This window comes from Hypanus sabinus, unplaced genomic scaffold, assembly GCF_030144855.1.
Source record: "Hypanus sabinus isolate sHypSab1 unplaced genomic scaffold, sHypSab1.hap1 scaffold_352, whole genome shotgun sequence".
NCBI classification, from domain to species: domain Eukaryota; kingdom Metazoa; phylum Chordata; class Chondrichthyes; order Myliobatiformes; family Dasyatidae; genus Hypanus; species Hypanus sabinus.
This window is the reverse complement of record NW_026781253.1, coordinates 130,167-150,511: the sequence shown is the minus strand read 5'-3', so window position 1 is coordinate 150,511 and position 20,345 is coordinate 130,167. Positions and strand designations below refer to the sequence as shown.

At 43.7% G+C, this 20,345-nt stretch overlaps 1 long non-coding RNA gene across 2 annotated transcripts; it reads right to left on the bottom strand.

Annotated features, from left to right (window-relative positions):
- Positions 1–1,173: 1,173 nt before the first annotated feature.
- On the bottom strand, positions 1,174–19,824 carry LOC132388569 (uncharacterized). Of its 2 annotated transcripts, XR_009510275.1 has the most exons (4): positions 19,650–19,824; positions 8,149–8,213; positions 3,119–6,116; positions 1,174–1,817 (listed from the first exon to the last, which is right to left on the bottom strand). It is a non-coding gene; the product is annotated as an uncharacterized LOC132388569 (long non-coding RNA). The 2 variants fall into 2 exon arrangements; XR_009510274.1 differs by lacking the exon at positions 1,174–1,817 and having other exon boundaries at positions 2,258–6,116.
- Between the last annotated feature and the right edge of the window lie 521 nt (positions 19,825–20,345).

The window sequence follows — 20,345 nt, the reverse complement described above, 5'->3', positions numbered from 1 at the left end:
ACAAACTCTGTGGTGAACAATTGTGGATTACCGCAGCATTCAAAGTGCCCAGTGGCCTCAAGTTGCATAACTCTGTGTGTGTGTGTGTGTGTGAAGGTGTTTTATTGATATCCTCCACATGTTTGCTACGTTTCTATTGTATACATGTTATGTGTGTGTTATGCCATGTTGGACTGTTGGTAATCCAATTAACAGCCAGATCCTGGCTGTTTTCATGGGCATTCCCGTGTGCTGGAATTACAATTAAACTTAAATCGAATTTAATTGAAATGAAATGAAACCGTCTGGTCTGAGGAGTTCTCACCTTCCGTGGAAGAGAATCCAGGGATACACATACCTGAAGTTCTCATTCCAACCATAATGCTAAACTGAAATTTCTTTCTAAGTTTGACCACAAATGAACGTACATAAATTTGCAGAACCTACTCCCCCTTTTTTTCCTATATATTGGCGTCTGAAGCGTAGACAACATAGAAACATAGAAAATCTACAGCACAACAGAGATCCTTTGGCCCACAAATTTTGCCGAACATGTCCTTGCCTTAGAATTACCTAGGCTTTATCATTAGACCTCTATTTTTCTAAGCTCTACTTAGTCATCCACGAGTCTCTCAAAAGACCCTATCATTTCCGCCTCCACCGCCGCCGCCGGCAGCCATTCCACGCCGTCACAACTCTCTGTGCAAATAAACTTACCCTGAAATCACCTCTGTTCCTACTTACAAGCACCATAAAACAGTACCCTTTTGTGCTAGCCATCACAGCCCTGGGGAAAAAGTGTCCGACTATTGTTACGTACCCCGTACCTGGGTGTCTTACCAGCAAATATAGAAGTATCCGTTAAAGTCTGGTGGTACTATTTTCAGCAGTGTTTATTAGTAAAATATACAAGTCATTATCAAGGCAAATATACAGATAATACACGTTAGCAATACTAAACCTAAAATAACAATCAATGATAAACAAGCTCTATCGTTGTATAGGGGATAATGAATTATCATGAGAAAGTATAAAGTTCAGTTCAATTCATGCAGGCTCAGGTAGTTGCTGGTCGATGTGTTGTAGTTGTTGGAGAGAGAGAGAGAGCGAGAGAGAGAGAGAGGACGATCAAACAGTGACAGCTATTGTCTTCCAAACCTTCCTTTACTTTCTGGATCCGTCGTTTCGTTGTGGCCATTGAGGTATGACCCCTCTGTTCTTTAGCTAGACCGTTCTTCCGTGGTGGACTCGTCACTCCGGCAAAGGTGGACACACACACAAGCCCCCACCGGCCTTGCTATAACCGCTGTGAGTGAAATTGACCGATCCGTTCGGTCCCCGATGCCCCACACTTTCTCGTGGGTTTCTGATGATCACTAGTGTGTCTCCTGCTGCGTCTGAGGGGGTGACACCCCAGACCTCACTTTTATCCCCACTCACGGGGTCTCAGGTGTCAATCAGTTTTGAATGGCTTAGCCCATCAAACCAGCCCACTCCGGCTGCCCACTGAGGAATTTTAATGAACAGAATAGTACCAAGTAAACAGCCCTCTCCGCAGCCATACGTCTTTCGGGAGTCATAACATGGTGGATAAACATAACTCTCTCTCAGGCTGTTATCGGTAACAGATGTCCTGGCATGTTTTCTTTTGTCTCTCCTACTCTCTCGTTAGCAGCGTGGTAACAGCAACAGTTTGTGATTCTCCCAGGGGAGGGGGACATTGACAACCTTGCACCCTTCTGCCCACCAGAGTTATTCATCCTTCGTAACACTATCCACTGATAAATGCCTCTCATTATCGTATACACGTCGACCTATTCATCTCTCTTCCTCGGTCGCTGCAAGGAGAAAAGGAATGCCTCATAAGGCATTCTCCCCAATCCTAGCTATATCCTTGTACTTTGGGGACCACATACCATTGAAAAATCTCGTTCTCATCCACAGTATCTCTTTTCTGTTCCACTAACAAGGAACACTCTATCGATACAGCTCGCCACATCTCAACCCATACCTGCTGAGCCACAGAACCACAGTCAGTGCCAGAGACCTGACCGTTGAGACTTTCCCCAGCTTCAGCATTTGCACCTCTGTCCTCCCATCCAGAAGTATCCAAAGGGTCTACCTGCTATTGAGCGGGTTGGTCACAAGGGGTCTCTGGATCTGCACTGTCTGTCACCCAGGTTCCTGTATCCTGCACGTTCGGTCTAAATACATCTCTATATATCTCTATCACCCCTATGCACACAGCGAGGAATTTTCCTTGTTGCAGTACCGGGTCTATCAGTGTGTGGCTGTCACTATGAGGGGCGTGTTCTTATTACGACGAGGGTTGTGTCTGTGATACAAAAGCATTGTAGGGGGGTTTTCAGTGTCCCTTTGAAGATGGTGTCTCTGTGCGTCTTTTTCATGCCGTATGCCTTCTGTGAATTGGTCGTTCCCTCTTGTTATCGATAAATCGTCAAGTTCCTTTTCACAAACTAACTCCCTGCACTTTCCACCGGATGAGGTCAGATCACTCTGCTCTTTCTACAGAGCAGAGAAGGTAAATCACACAACAGAACAGACCCTTTGGTTCAAGAATTGTGATATCTCAATTCTGAATTTGTTCTCCCGACATCTGTCTCCTTCCATTCCTTGCACACCCACGTACCTATAGAAGAGCCAGTTAAAAGTCTGTATGGATTTACCTCCACCACCAGAGCTGCCAGAACTTTCCAATTACCCGCCAATCTCTGTGACGACAAAAACTTGCCAAATTCATCTCCTTTGAACCTACCCGCTCTTACCTCAATGCAGGTCTTCTAATATTAGACATTTCCATCCTACGGGTAAAAGATACAAGCTCTCTGGTCTACTTGCGTCCCGTATTGTTATAAACCTCAAAACTAAACTTAACTCGAGGTTGCATCTATCCTTTTCCATACTTATCCTGTATCTAATGGCATTACCAACACTAGATGCAAATTGTTCCCTGACACACACTTCTGACCCCTGGCGTGTCCTAATCGCTAGGATGAGATCAAGTATTGCACTCTCTCATTGGGAATAACTATCTCCTGATTAAGGTTCCTTCCTTAACTGATTAAGAAAACTATCCCAGTGGTCCTTTCACAGTCAGTACCAAGAATCTTAAACTCACCCGATGCCACAACCTGATGTCTCTTACAACAGACTCCGAACTCTCCACAGATTTGTTCCTCTAAATCCCCCGACTGTACGGTGGTCGATAATGTTGCCCCATGAACGAGTTCATACCCTTCTCATTCCTCAGTTCCACCTCTGAAGCCTCACCTTAGCTTAAATTATATAAACATTAGTACGACAAAAACAGCAGTAAACTGGAAGGCTGAGCTAACAGACTTGCCCCTCCTGCAAACAAATCTTACTAATGGCTAAACTCTCATGCTTTCAATCGTTGGCTCCGACCCTGAGCTCATCTGCTCTTCGTATAATACTTATTGCTTTGAAATGGACGTAGCTCAGAACATGAGATCCAGCAGGTTCAACATTTTGCTCGCTGACTTTATCTGAGGTCTTGACAACATCTGTCCCAACAATGACTCAACTTTCTGTTCAATCATTCTGGTTATCATCCCCCTGCAACTCTGGCTTAAACAACACATCGACCCCTTTCTTAATGGCAAACCTTCCCGCTGGGATATTAGTTCCACTCCGGTTCAGGTGTAAACTGAGAGAGTTGCCAGATGGCGGAGAAAATGAAGGAGCTGCACAACGAGGGGCGGTGTGGCGCGATCTCCAGGCAGGAGTCTGTGCTGTCTCCCAGTGTTCATTCGGCAGAACACAAGAGCAGTTGTTGTAATTTCTAGATTTCGGTGGCTTTTACACTGCCTAGGACCTCAAGCTGATTATATATACATGTGCTCGTGCGCGCGCGTGCGTGTGTGCGCCTGTACATAAAGCGTGAATATATTTCACTGATACCCTACATATGCTTGCTAACTTGCTATTTTATACATATTACGTGATCTTGGTGTATCGTGTGACAGTTGGTATTGTGTTTTGAAGCTTGGCCCTGGCGGTCATATGTGATGGAATTGCAAATAAACTTGAAATGAATTAAATTGAAATGAAATAAACCGCTCGGTTTGCAGAGGTCGCAGCTTCCGAGCAGGAGCGCCCAGTGATACAGATATCTCAAGACTTCGTTCCAAATCCTAACATTTCAGTCACAGTTTAAACTGAATGTTCTTTCAAAGTTTGCAGAACCGGCTCCATTTTCCTGCCTATATACTGGTTAGTATATCGACCGCATACCATTGAGAAATCTCGTTCTCGTCCTCAGTACCTCTTTTCTGCTCACCTAACAAAGACTACCCTCAGGATAAAGCTCGCCAAATTTCACTCCTTTCCTTTCTGAGCCACAGAGCCATAGTCTCTGTCAGAGACCTGACCGGTGAGACTTTCCCTGCTTGGTAATTTGCACCCCTCTCCTCCCATCCAGAAGCATCCAAACTGGTCTACCTGTTATTGAGCGGATTGGCCGCAAGGGGTGTCTGCACTGGCTCTGGTCTAAAGTGGTCTAACGCATCTCTTCCGCACATCTACCCTCACCCCATCCGCCCACCACCCCACTCGGGATGAAGTTTTGTCCAAACAAACGATCGGCCTGTTCACACAGAACAGAGCAAAGGCTCAGAAACGAGAGATCAATATCCGTTTGAAGGGAGCTGGTTGGTGTAACACTAGACGTCACCTCTCCCCCTTCCTCGCCATACTTCTATATAAACAGTGAGAGGGAGACGTGTAAAGGAGGAAGACGGTTAATGGAAGCGGGGTGGACCTGCCGGGGATCAAGCAGATCAGGGAGACGTGGAGAGGTGTTGGAGAAGGAGGAGATGACGAAGACGGCACGCAGCGCAGTGAACGGAGGGTTGCTAGAGTCAAGAAGTGTGGAAGAAGAATGCGGTGGCGGAAACGGACTGGGCTGCAGAGGAAGTCGTGGCGGACGGTGACAAGGATGGTCGTCTGGGAAGGAGGGTTGACGAGAAACAGGAGGCCGAAATCTCAATGATCCAGAAACACCTTCTTCCCTTCCGCTGGCATTTTCTTGAACGTATGAGCACCACCTCCACAATTTTTTGCGGCATTTATTAGCTTGTTGCATTTGACGGTAATTTTTACATATTAGCGCCCCACTGATCCTTCAAAAGAACAAATCTCAGGTGGTCTACGTCACAGATAATAAAACAGACCGTGAATCCGGTAGAGAAGATGCGATACTGGTGGACAGGATATTTGACACGCTGGCCTTCATCAGTCAGGACACTGAGTCGAGTCGGAGGTCACGTTGCAGTTGCAGATGACGTCGGTCGGGCCGCACATGGAGTATGGAGTTTAGTTCTGCTTGCCTTGCTCTGAGAACACTCTCAACGAACTGGAAAGATTACAGAGGGAGAATTCCGAAGTTTCTGCCAGGATTTTAGGAGCTGAGTTATGGTGCAGTCGGAAATTTTCAGGCTTTATTTTGTGACCATGTAGAGCTGTACAAAACTACAAGGGGCACGGATAAGGCGAATACATGCACTCTTATTCCACAGGACTGGGGTATCGAGAACATTGACGCGCATGATTGAGGTGAGAGTAGCTGAAGACAGAAGCGGGAGAGCGAGTTGAGTTCCATAAAAGGGAAAGAGAGGGATTGGGAGAGTGTGTAGAGGGGGAATAGAGAATCGAGAGAGAGACAGGGATAGAAGAGGAAGAGTTCGGGGAAAGGGAGGCGAGATGCGGGAGAGAGAAAATGCGGATGAAATGGAAGAGGCGGGAGTGGAGAGGGATGAGAGAGGGTGTTTAGAGGAACGAAGGTGAAGAGTGGGCGAGATGGTGGGTAAGATTGCGATAGAGGGAAAGATAATAAGGCAAGGGTGAGGGGCAGAGCTGATGATGTAATGTGAGTCGGTGAGATAAAGACGGTTTTGCCACTTGTTTAAGTCGACCCTATTGACTGTTGACAGAGATCTTGGATCTTTTCAGAAAGATCTGAGCACAGAAGCGCCGACTTCTCGCAGATGAAGCAACGCTTATCCTCACTGCAATGTTCAAAGTGAGGGTACCATCCACATTCAATGCATTCGAAGACTCCAGCCTTCATTTGGAACACGATATTCGAGGCCACTCTCCTATCAAGAAGGGGTAAGCAATATCAGCGTACCTTCAGCAGGCAGCCGTGTGTTAGTCCCCAAAATCACTGACGCCCACTCTCGCCAACGTCCTGCGGCACCCCAAAATTTCCCACAATCCCACTTTCCCAGCACAGCCCTGTGTCAGTATCCAGAATTTTCACAATGGTCCACTTTCTCACTGCAGCCCTTTGTCAGTCCCCAAAATATTCCCACAGCGCCAGTCTCTCCCAAGGCCCAATATCAGTCCTCAAAATGCTGCCACATCTTCAATGTCTCCCCACAGGCCTGTGTTTTCTGCCTAAGTACTCAGACTCACCACTCCCACCACACAGATCAGTGTCAGTCCAAACTACACTGCCTGACTCTCTCCCCACAGCCCCGTGCCGGAACCCAAAATAATCCCACTGCTCAACCCTCTTCTTAGAGACCTGTGTCAATCACCAAAACACCTCCCGCTTCCCATGCTCTCCCCACGGACGTGTCTCAGTCCCCAGAGTACTCCCACTGAACTATTCTCTCCCCACAGATCTGTGTGTGTCCCCTATGTACACCCCTCCCTCATTCCCTCACCACAGACATGTGCTAGGCCCCAAAGTGTTCCCACTGCCTCACTCTCTCCCACAACCTGGGTCAGTTCCCAAAAGAGCTCTGCAGCTCCAGTCTCTCCCCACAGTCCCGTGTTAGTCCCCAAAATACGTGTACATCCCACTTTCACTCCAAGACCCCGCGCGAGTCCCCACGATAAACCCAATACCTAGCCTTCTCCCTAAAGATCTGTGTCAACCACCAAAACACTCCCACTTCGCACTCTCTTCCCACAGCCCATGTCAGTTCCAACATTAATTCAACTGCACACACTCTACCAACAGACTTTGTCAATCCCCAAACAAAGCCAATTGCACACGCTCTCCATACAGCCCTTATCAGTCCGCAAACTAATATCAATGCTCACTCCTTCTAGCAAACAGCGTCAGTCCCCAAACTAATCTCACTGCCCACTCCCCTCTCGCAGACTGTGTCAGTCCCCAAACTAATCTCACTGCCCACTCCCCTCTCGCAGACTGTGTCAGTCCCCAAACTAATCTCACTGCCCACTCCCCTCTCGCAGACTGTGTCAGTCCCCAAACTAATCTCACTGCCCACTCCCCTCTCGCAGACTGTGTCAGTCCCCAAACTAATCTCACTGCCCACTCCCCTCTCGCAGTCTGTGTCAGTCCCCAAACTAATCTCACTGCCCACTCCCCTCTCGCAGACTGTGTCAGTCCCCAAACTAATCTCACTGCCCACTCCCCTCTCGCAGTCTGTGTCAGTCCCCAAACTAATCTCACTGCCCACTCCCCTCTCGCAGACTGTGTCAGTCCCCAAACTAATCTCACTGCCCACTCCCCTCTCGCAGACTGTGTCAGTCCCCAAACTAATATCACTGCCCACTCCCCTCTCGCAGTCTGTGTCAGCCCCCAAACTAATCTCACTGCCCACTCCCCTCTCGCAGACTGTGTCAGTCCCCAAATTAATCTCACTGCCCACTCCTTCTAGCAAACAGCGTCAGTCCCCAAACTAATCTCACTGCCCACTCCCCTCTCGCAGACTGTGTCAGTCCCCAAACTAATCTCACTGCCCACTCCCCTCTCGCAGACTGTGTCAGTCCCCAAACTAATCTCACTGCCCACTCCCCTCTCGCAGACTGTGTCAGTCCCCAAACTAATCTCACTGCCCACTCCCCTCTCGCAGACTGTGTCAGTCCCCAAACTAATCTCACTGCCCACTCCCCTCTCGCAGACTGTGTCAGTCCCCAAACTAATCTCACTGCCCACTCCCCTCTCGCAGACTGTGTCAGTCCCCAAACTAATCTCACTGCCCACTCCCCTCTCGCAGACTGTGTCAGTCCCCAAACTAATCTCACTGCCCACTCCCCTCTCGCAGACTGTGTCAGTCCCCAAACTAAACACATTGCCCACTCCCTTCACTCAGCCTTTACCCGTCCCCGACTCACTCTTTTCTCAGAAACTTACCATACCACAAATCTCACCCATAGTTGCATTTTCCAATCCAGTATGAACTGCCTTGGTCGCGGACAGATTTCTCAACAAAATTCTGTGAAAATAAATTACTATCATTAAAGTTTGAATTTAAGGAGCGTCACGTTACGTCTGACCAAGGGAGAGCGCGAAGGGATGGTGTGGAAGGAACTCTGTATCTCACACCAGTAGAATGTGATGGCAAGATACAGGGAGCCTCACTCTGTGTCTGAACCGGGGAGTGTGTAATGCGACGGTGTGGAGGGAGATTCACTCTGTGCCTGACCCCGGGAGAGTGTGATGGGACGGTGTGGTGGGAGATCACTCTGTGTCTGACACCGGGAGTGTGTGATGGGACGTACTGGAGGGAGACTCACTCTGTGTCTGAACCGGGGAGTGTGTGATGCGAAGGTGTGGAGTGAGCTTCACTTTGTGTCTGATCAAGGGAGTGTGAGTTGGGACGGTGATGCTGGAGCCTATCTCTGACTTTGAGCCCCGGAGTGTGTGATGAGACCGTATGGAGGGAGCTCTGTCTCTCTCTCTCTCTCTCTCTCTCTCTCTCTCTCTCTCTCTCTCTCTCTCTCTCTCTCTCTCTCTCTCTCTCTCTCTCTCTCTCTCTCTCTCTCTCTCTCTCTCTCTCTCTCTCTCTCTCTCTCTCTATCTATCTATCTATCTATCTATCTATCTATCTATCTATCTATCTATATATATACTGCTCTTCAGTTCATCTGACAAATACCTCTTCCTGGCTTGAACTGATTTCAAGTAGATTCGATTTAGAGTTGCAGCAATGCAGATCGGCCTCAGTGTAGGATCTTTCAATCGTGGATATGTAATAAAGCCGGTCTTCATTTCTTTTTTTTAAACTTTTTTAATTGCATTTTTAAATGGTTACAAAGTAAAATATGAAAAAACAATGTATATAACCCTTACCCCCTCCACTTAACCCCTCCCCCCTAACTGCCCTATAGAAAAAAAAGAGAAAGAAAGAAAAAAAAAAGAAAGAAAGAAAGTATGCCTTGTTGTTGGAAGATCTCCACATGCTCCATGGAATTCGTAATAACTTTAATATGTATATTTATTTCTTTCCCCTAATAAGCAATTGTTTCATCTTCAGAGCATCTTTAGATTTAATCCTGTCTTTTGTAAATAAGGGCTCCAAATTTTCAGAAATGTTTCATATTTATCTCTTAAATTATAAGTATTTTTTTCTAATGGAATACAACCATAGATTTCTTTCTTCCAAGAGTCTATACTTAAATGTGTATCCAATTTCCAAGTAACTGCAATAGCTTTTTTGGCTACTGCCAGTGCAATTTTTATAAATTCTTTCTGATACTTATTTAGTTTCGGTTTTATCCCTTCAATATCACCTAGTAAAAATAATATTGGATTATGAGGAAATGGTGTTCCTGTAATTTGTTCCAGTAAAAGTTTTAAATTTGTCCAAAAAGGTTGAATTTTAGAGCAAGACCATGTCGAATGTAAAAAAGTACCAGTTTCCTGGTTACATCGGAAACACTGATCCGATAAATTTTGATTTAATTTTTTTTATTTTTTTTGGTGTAATATATAATTGATGTAGAAAACTATACTGCGCTAATCTTAACCGAACATTTATTGTATTTGCCATACTATCAAGACACAGTCTTGACCAATTTGTTTCTTCAATTTTAATATTCAAATCACTTTCCCATTATTGTCTTGACTTATGGACTCCTTGTTTAAATACCTGTCTTTGAATCAAATTATACATACAAGATATATTTTTTTTATTATTTCCTTTTTGAATAAAAATTTCTATTTCATTAGATTTCGGCAATAACATTGTTTGACCTATTTTTTCTCTTAAATAAGCCCTTAATTGAAAGTAACAAAATAAAGTGTTATTTGATATTTTTTATTTATTCTTTAATTGATCAAATGATATTAATATACCTCCTTCAAAACAATTCCCTATATATCTAATCCCATTTTGAATCCAATTATATAAAAGTTGATTGTCCATTGTGAAAGGAATAAGTCTATTTTGAATTAAAGATCTCTTTTCTAATAAAGATTTTTTTGTCTCATCATCAACATTTATCTTATTCCATAAATCAATCAAATGTTTTAATATAGGAGATTCTTTCTTTTCCCGTATCCTTTTAGATTCCCATTTGTATATAAAATCTTCTGGTACGTTTTCTCCTACTTTATCTAATTCTATTCTAATCCATGCCGCTTTTATCTTTCTCGAAAAAAGATGCAATAAATCTAAGTTGATTTGCTTTATAATAATTCCTAAAATTTGGAAGTGTAATCCTCCTGGATCAAATTTCCATGTCAATTTTTCCAACGATATTCTTGACATCTTACCTTTCCAGAGGAATTTCCTCACATATTTGTTTAACACTTGAAAAAACTTCTGGGGTAATTGTATTGGTAATGATTGAAATAAATATTGTAATCTAGGGAATATATTCATTTTTATAGTATTTACTCTACCTACTAATGTTATTGGTAATGCCATCCATTTTTCAAGATCTTCCTGAATTTTTTTCAAAAGTGGTAAATAATTTAATTTGTATAAGATTTTATATCATTATCAACTCTTATACCTAAATATTTTATACCATTTGCTGGCCATCTAAATTGAGTTATTAATCGACATTGATTATAATCTCCTTTAGTAAGAGGTAAAATTTCACTTTTATCCCAATTTATTTTATAACCCGATATTTTCCCATATTCTTCTAGTCTATAAGATAATTTGCGTAGTGAATGTAATGGATCTGTTAAATAAAGTAGAACATCATCAGCAAAAAGTTAATCTTGTATTCTTCCCGATTAACTCTGAAACCCTTAATATCTGGGTCCATTCTAATTAATTCAGCTAGTGGTTCTATTGCCAACACAAATAAAGCAGGTGATAGTGGGCAACCTTGCCTAGTTGATCTGGTCAACTGAAATGATGTTGAAATTTGACCATTTGTCACTACTTTAGTTTTGGGATTAGTATTTAAGGTTTTAATCCATTTTATAAATGATGTTCCTAGTCCATATTTTTCCAATACCCTAAATAAAAAATCCCATTCCAATCTATCAAATGCTTTTTCTGCATCTAAAGCAACTGCCACACTCATTTCCTCCCTCTTTTGTGCTAGATGGATTATACTAAATAACCGAGTTACATTATCTGCCGATTGTCTATTTTTGATAAATCCTGTTTGATCCATATGCACTAATTTTGGTAAGCATTTAGATAATCTATTAGATAAGATTTTTGCTGTTATTTCATAATCGGTGTTTAATAAATAAGTAGGTCTATATGATGTTGGTTTTAAAAGGTCTCTATCTTTTTTTGGCAATTCTATTAAAATAGCTGTTGAAAAAGATTATGTAAGTTTATGCGTTCATTCCGCTTGATATATTAACTCCATAAAAGGAGGAATTAATAAATCTTTAAACTTTTTTTTATAAAATTCAGGTTGAAAACCATCTTCTCCTGGAGATTTATTACTTTGAAGTGATCCCAAAGCTTCTTCAACTTCCTTCAATGTAAAAGGCATACCTAATCCCTTCTGTTCTTCTGTATTTAATTTTGGAAGAGTTATTTGTGATAAAAATTCTTCTATCTTAACGTCATCATTCTTTGATTCTGATTGATACAACTCAGAATAAAAATTCTTAAAAGCCTCATTAATTTCTAGAGGTTTATAAGTAATTTCATTCACTTTTGTTCGAATTGCATTTATTGTTTTAGAAATCTGATCTGTTTTTAACTGCCATGCAAGAAATTCACCTAGTTCATAATATCTCTGTTTAGATCTCATAATTGCTTTTTCTGTTCGATATGTCTGGAGTGTATTATGTTTTAACTTCTTATTAATAAGTTGCCTTCGTTTTTCTTCTGTCATATTTCTTTGAGATTTTTTTTCTAATTTTATAATCTCTTTTTCCAATTGATCTATTTCTATCTTATATTCCTTCTTAATTTTAGAAGTATAACTTATTATCTGGCCTCTCAAATATGCTATCATTGCTTCCCACAATATAAATTTATCATCAACTGAATGTAAATTTGTATCTAAAAAGAACTGTATCTGCTTTTTCATAAAATCACAAAAATCTTGACGTTTTAGTAGAATTGAATTAAATCTCCATCTATAAATTGATTCCTCTTTATCTATCATTATCATTGTCATTATTAAAGGAGAGTGATCAGACAATATTCTTGCTTTATATTCCACATTTTTCACTCTATCGAGTATTTGTTGATAATAGGAAAAAATCTATCATTGAATATGTTTTATGTCTATTTGAATAAAATGAATAATCCCTTTCTTTTGGATTGATTCTTCTCCATATATCAATCAAATTTAAATCTTTCATCAATGATAGAGTTAATTTTGCTACTTTTGATTTTGTAATAGCCTTTGTTGATCTATCTAAAACTGGATCTAAACAAAATATTAAAATCTCCACCTATTAATATTTTATCATGTGCATTATCCAAATTCAAAAAGACCTCCTATATAAATTTTACATCATTTTCATTTGGTGCATAAATATTCATAAGAGTCCATAGTCCTGAAAAAAAATTGACAATGTATAATTAAATATCTTCCTGCCGAATCAATTAATATATTTTTTATTTTAATTGGTAAATTTTTATTAACCAAAATTGCAACTCCTCTTGCCTTTGAGTTAAGTGAAACTGCAATAACATTTCCAAGCCAGTCTCATTTTAATTTCTAATGTTCTATATCCGTTAAATGAGTTTCTTGTAAGAAAGCAATATCTATTTTCATTTTTTTATTATATGTTAAAATTCTTTTTCTTTTTATTGGTCCATTAAGCCCACTAACATTAAAACTTAAAAAATCAATAAATTAGTCATTATTTTTATTTATGTCACTCCAATCTATAATAATACCTAATCTTTCAACTTTCATTGCATCCTGGGAAATCTTTTTAGAAGTCACCATGTTGCTATGTGTGTCCCCACCAATCATCCAGGCAAAACAATAGAAGAAAAATAGAAAATAAAGAAAAAAACAAAATACCCCCCTTACTAATGTTGTGAAAGAAAAAAAACACAACATTACCCCCCTCTATTGTACGGGTCATGGCAATCGCCATGATTACACACGTGAATCCCGTAGTAACTTTTTTACGGGAGGACTGGGTTCCAGCGTCCCGATCCTATGTCATCACGTGACGTCCCCCCCCCCCCCCTTCCCGGTCTTCATTTCTGATCCAGTCCTTGGAACAAGCATGCTCTGGAATTCAGGAACAAGGAACAGTGATTCTCCCTCTGCCCGTCTGGGAGTCGGTCATTGAATCGTTAACCCCTCCACACCGTCCCATCACACACTCCCGGGGCCAGACACAGAGTGAAACTTCCTCCACACTGTCCCATCACACAATCCCGGGGTCAGACACAGAGTGAATCTCCCTCCACACCGTCCCATCACACACTCCCGGTGTCAGACGCAGAGTGAATCTCCCTCCACACCGTTTCATAACACAATAACGTGGTCAGACACAGAATGAATCTCCCTCCACCCCGTCCCATCACACACTACCGGTGTCAGACACAAAGTGAATTTCCCTCCACACCGTCCCATCACACACTCCCGGGGTCAGACACAGAGTGAATCTCCCTCCACACCGTCCCATCACACACTCCAGGGGTCAGACACGGAGTGAATTTCGCTCCACACCGTCCCATCACAAACTCCCGGGGTCAGACGCTGAGTGAATCTCCCTCCACCCCGTTCCATCACACACTCTCGTTGTCAGTCACGGAATAAATCTCCCTCCACACCGTCCCATCACACACTACCGGTTTCAGACACAAAGTGAATTTCCCGCCACGCCGTCCCATCACAAACTCCCGGGGTCAGACACAGACTGAATCTCCCTCCACACCGTCCCATCGCACACTCCCGGTGTGAGACACAGATTGAATCTCCCTCCACACCGTCCCATCACACAATCCCGAGGTCAGACACAGCGTGAATCTCGATCCATACCGTCCTATCACAGTCTCCCGGGGTCAGACACAGAGTGAATTTCCCTCCACACCATCCCAGCACACAATCCCGGGGTCAGACACAGAGTGAATCTCCCTCCACACCGTCCCATCACACAATCCCGGTGTCAGACACAGAGTGAATCTCTCTCCACACCTTCCCATCACACACTCCCGGGGTCAGACACAGAGTGAATCTCCCTCCACCCCGTCCCATCACACACTCCCGGGGTCAGACACAGAGTGAATCTCCCTCCACCCCGTCCAATCACACACTCCCGGGGTCAGACACAGAGTGAATCTCCCTCCACCCCGTCCCATCACACACTCCCGGGGTCAGACACAGAGTGAATCTCCCTCCACCCCGTCCCATCACACACTCCCGGGGTCAGACACAGAGTGAATCTCCCTCCACCCCGTCCCATCACACACTCCCGGGGTCAGACACAGAGTGAATCTCCCTCCACCCCGTCCCATCACACACTCCCGGGGTCAGACACAGAGTGAATCTCTCTCCACCCCGTCCCGTCACACACTCCCGGGGTCAGACACAGAGTGAATCTCCCTCCACACCGTCCCATCACACACTCCCGGGATCAGACACAGAGGGAATCTCCCTCCGAACCACCATGAGAGGCCTTGTTGAAAGCTTTTCAAATTCGACTAATACAATATCCAACCCGGGCTTCATCAATCAACCATTTTTCATAAACAATGTGATCAGGTTTGTAAACTATAATCTCACCCACACAAAGCCATTTTGCAAACCTCAAAAAAATATGCCTTTACCGATGTGAGTTGAGTCTATGAGTAAGAATTAATGTAAAGACTGATGCACGAGTCAACCATTTACTGGACGTACAAAAAAGCTGGATGAGCTCAGCAGGGCCGGCAGCATCAGTTGAAAAAAGCAGTCAATGTTTCTGGTCGAGAACCTTCGTCGGGTCTAAAGAAGCAGGGGGCAGGGGCCCTATGAAGAAGATGGCGGAAAACCAATCAGAGGAAAGATCAAGGGGTGGGGAGGGGAAGCAGGGAGGGGTTAGGCAGGAGAGGAGAAGAAGTTATCTAAGGGAAAAGCACAATGGGTTGTTGACCCCACCAGACCACCACACCAGCCTCCGGAACCAGCATATTATCCTACGCAACTTCCGCCACCTTCAACAGGACCCCACCACTAAGGACATCGTTCCCTCTCTACCCCTCTCTGCTTTTCGCAGGGATCGTTCGCACGCATCTATCCGAACTTCTCTTAAATATTGAAATCAAACTTGCATGCAACACTCATTCTGGCAGCTCGTTCCAACACTCTCACAACCGTCTGAGTGAAGAATTTTCCTTTCCTGTTCTCCTTAAACTTTCACCCATCATCCTTAACTCATGCGCTCTGGTTGTAGTACCTCCCAACCCCCATGGAAAAAGCCGACTTGCATTCACCCAATCACTGGGACTTCACCTCTGCAGGGGTGATCGATACCAAAGGGATAGTTTGCATCTTCACTAGAAAGGGGTGGTGGTCAGTATCCTGAGGTTCTGCGCTGTTTTTTCACCACACGTTTTCTGACAAACGATCATCACAATTGGCAAACAAGAGGAAATCTACAGCTGCTGGAACTTCGAGCAACAAACTCAAAATGCTGGAGGAGCTTCGCAGGTCAGGCAGCATCTTTGAAAAAAAAAGTACTTCTTCTGTTAATGCTGTCTGGCCTGCTGAGTTCTTCAAGCAATTTGTGTGTGTAGACCATCGTACGTTATAGTCTGTAACTTCCTTTTGGAATTGAAGACAATTCGATGTGGCTGAACCGAGGCGAGATAGCCGATCCTTTGCTGAGAGCAAGGAAGACACAAGCTTCGATCGGTGTCAGCACCGTGCGAAAGCCAGTTGCAGGTGCTGAGGTTTGGGCAAGATTGAGTCTGTGTTTTACTTTAGTAGCAATGTTAGATCTGTGAAGGGAGCACTGGTCTGAACTGCCCAGAGAAATTACTCTTGCCAATGGAACTGTTTTGAACGCTGACATTAAATTTCTTATAATGGACTGCACGAATCCTAATCTCTGAAACAACTTCACGAGAATGAGTGGGAAGTCCGTTATTGCATCTACGGGGTAATGGGATCAGATTTAGCTAACTGTACGGACAATAGCTATGTCACCAGTAATATCACAACTTCTGCTGATGGCAGTTACAGATTCGGCTGGCAGGCTGAACAAACGCTGTCAAGGGGTTATTACAATTCGGCATATGTAGTACCAAATAGATACCATCTGCCAGCGTTGAAGGATGAAGGAGACTGAGCAACGTTACTGGATTGCAGTGTTCCTGTTCTGGGACCGTGGATAGACATGAAAAGCCAGAGAAAGCAGCACCTCCTAGTGGCCCCATATTTTAATTCCGCGTCCCATTCCCATTCTGATATGTCTATCCACGACTCCTCTACTGGCACGATGAAGCCACACTCAGGTTAGAGGAACAACACCGCATATTCCGTCTGGGTAGCCTCCAACCTGATGGAATGAACATAGATTTTTTCAAACCCGTTAATAAACTTCCTCCCTTTCTTAGCCCATCCCTGATCGATTTATTCCCCACCCTCCCTTTTTACGGAGACACTAATCTTACCTCCACTAATGCCCACCTTTAAGTACTCACCCTGGCATTTTAAAGCTGCACCTTGTCATATTTGATACTTGCACCCTGGGTAAGTGATTCTGCTTGTCTACGCCTCTCTTAGTTTTATAAAGTTCTACCATTTCACCTGTCAGCCTCCTTCACTTCGTGGAAAACAGTCCAAGTCAGTATGATCTTTCCTTGTAACTGAATCCCGCGGTCCATGTAACATTCCTGTGAATCATTTTTGCATCGTTTCAGCTGAACCACATCCTTCCTCTCGTGGTGACCAGAACTGCACAGGGTACTCCTGGTGTGGTTTCATTATTGATTTGTACAACTGTAATATGATATCCCAGCTCCTCTCAAAGCCTTTTGCCGATGAAGGCAAGCATGACGTGCACCTTCTTCACAACCTTGTCTACCTGTGTTGGCACCTTCATGAAATTATGTACCTGTACCCCAAATCTTTCTTTTCGTCAACAATCCTCAGGAACCTATTATTCTCTGTCTGTGTCATAACCTGCTTTAACTTTGCAAAATCCATCATTGTGCATTTGTCTGACACTGTAACAAAACCTCTCTATTTCTCTACAGCAATAAATATCAATGAACCATTCACCTCTGAACCTTGGTCATATATGTTTTTATGAACCACTCACTACACCCATCTCTACTTTGTTGTGCAGGAGAACACATTGCCGCCTCTCTATTTCTCTCATTGACAATTTATCTCTACATAAATAATTGTCTGACTTTTGTTTCCTCCTGCTTCTCTGCATGCCATCACACTTTACCACATTAAGCTTCATTTACCAAGTATTCTTCTCACCAGCTTCCCCATGTCTTGTTGGAGAGACCAGATGTTCAAACACAACACGTCCCCTCATCACGTTCCCCATCATTGACACCGTGGATTCCGCACATTCTGCCCTTTCATCGGGTCATTAATATCAATAAGTCATTGATGATCCCTGGAAAACTCCACCAATTATATCCTCCTTACACGTTATTCTGTCTCAGTATGATAACCTGACTTCAATCAATATTAACACACTTCCTTCCCAGCACAGAGCTCTTGTCTTGTGCACTTGCCTTACATGTGGTAAATGCCCCTGAAAGTACAAAGACACACTTCTCCAACTTCCCCTATAAAGTCTCAAAACTCTGGTATCACACAAAATGCTGGTGGAACGCAACAGGCGAGGCAGCATCTATAGGGAGAAGGGCTGTCGAAGTTTCGGGCCGAGACCCTTCGTCAGGACTAACTGAACGGAAAGATAGTAAGAGATTTGAAAGTGGGGGGGAATTCAAAATGTCAGGAGAAGACCGGAGGGGGTGGGGTGAAGCTGAGAGCCAGAGAGGTGATTGGTAAAAGGGTTACAGAGCTCGAGAAGGGAAAGGATCATGGGACGGGATGCCGAGTGAGAAGGAAAAGGGGAGGGGAGCACCAGAGGGAGATGGAGAACAGGCAGAGTGATGCGCAGAGAGAGAAAGAAAAAATAAAGGGAGAAAGGGGAAAAAAACTAAATATGTCAGGGATGGGGTAAGAATAAGGTGTTATTCCTCCAACCTGAGTGTTGGGTGAAAGGTCTCGGCCCGAAACGTCGACAGTGCTTCTCCTTATAGATGCTGCCTGGCCTGCTGTGTTCCACCGGCATTTTCTGTGTGTTGTTTTAATATTCAGTAACCCAGGTTACAGGGTCCAAGACCAGGTTCCAGATGGACAGGGTGGTGAAGAGGGGTTTGGAACACTGTCCTTCAGTCAGGGCACCGAATATAGAAGCTGGGAAGAAATGGTGCAGATGTACACCACGTTGGTTTCGCCGCATTTTGCAAATAGAGTTTAGTTCAGGTCGCCCTGCTGTATGATAGACACCATTCCGCTGGAAAGAGTGCAGAGGAGATTTACTGGGATGTGACTGGATCTCAAAGGACTGAATTGTGAAAGGTGTTTTGGACAATTTTCCCTGGAATGTCAGAGAATGAGTGCTGGTATTGCAGAGGTGTATTGCAGTGTGGGTCGAATAAAACAGTCTTTCTGCCAGTGTTGGGGAATCAGGAACCGGAAGGCATTGGTTTAAGAGGAGATCTAATAGGAACCTAAAGGACAACATTTCCAAGCACAGGCTGGTCAGCAAATGGAATGAGCTACTGGGGGAGTGGTTGAATCAGGTACATTGAAGCAGTACTTGGACAGGCTAATGGGAAGGAAAGGTTTTGAAGGATATGGGTCAGAAGGTGGGAAATGGGACAAGGACGGAGGATAACATTGTTCATAATATCGTGGTGAGGCGGTTACAGACCAGAAGCTCAGATGGGAATTTTGGTCAGTGTGGACCATTTGAGCTGAAGACTTGTTTCTGTGCTGTCTGAATCTGACTGTAAACCCTCTTGGTTTAGTTCAATGACATTAAACTTTTCTAAATGACTTGTCATTTCTTCACAGATTATAGACTCCAGTACAGTTACCTACTTTGTTTTCCTTTCTCTTCCACCCTTCAGCAATGGTTTTCAGCTCCACTGGGACCTTTCTGTAACAGTGATTTTTGACAGATTCCAATGTTTCTACTTTCTCTCCAGCCTTCCTGTGAAACCGTCTGGTGCAGGTCGTTGGGAACTGGATATTTTTGCTTTTAGTCCCATTAGTTTATCACCCCTGATGGTGATTGCTACACATTATGGCACAGCATTGAAATGTCACCGTTAGATATCTGTAGGATGTTTGCTGTGTCCCCACTGAAAACACTAATGGAAATTATTGAGTTAACTAATCTGTTTTTCCTTGATATTTTTATCTTTTGTCGCATCATGAGTTACTGGAAAAATCCCGACTGTTTTGTCCACCCTGTCGTTGCCTCTTTGTTTGTTCTCTGAGTTAATATTTACCTTGAACTCTTTTAACCACAGACTGTTGTTTGCTCCCTGTGATTCCTCTGTCTGATCGGGATAAATGTCGGCTCTAACGAACCTTCTCCTTAAACATCTGCCACTGCTCATATTCAGGATCCTTCACCGCAAGAACTCTCTGTAATACCACCTCTTTACACAGATTACAACTGAAATGGCATGTTCCTGGGTAAATAAACTACTGTATGAAACTGTCTCTGACCATTCCACAAATTTCTCTTCCACTGAACCAGTCTGATTATTTTAATCAATAAACAAACAGAAGCAAACACACAGAGAATGTTGGAGGAACTCAGCAACCAGTCGACAGCTCGGGCTGGGAACCTTCATTCTGATTAAAGAGAAAGAGACAAAAGCCAGAATTAGGTGATGGGGGAGGAGTAGAAGGACAAGTGAGTGCGGGAGGGGTCTGGTTTCTGGAGGAACGATTATGTGAAGAGCTGAGTGACAGGCAGAAAAGGCAAAGAGATGAAGAGAAAGGAATCTAACAGGAGAGACGCAGGACCACGGGATTACACAAAAGAGATGGAGAGCCAGACAGAATTGATGAGGAGGTCATGGCGGTGCGTGAGGGGAAGTGAAGGAGTAAAAAGCCACCAGAATGGGGCGGGGGGATCCGAAGGAACGCTGAGGTGGAGTGGGCGGAAGAAGCACAGGATATTCATTTCTTGAATT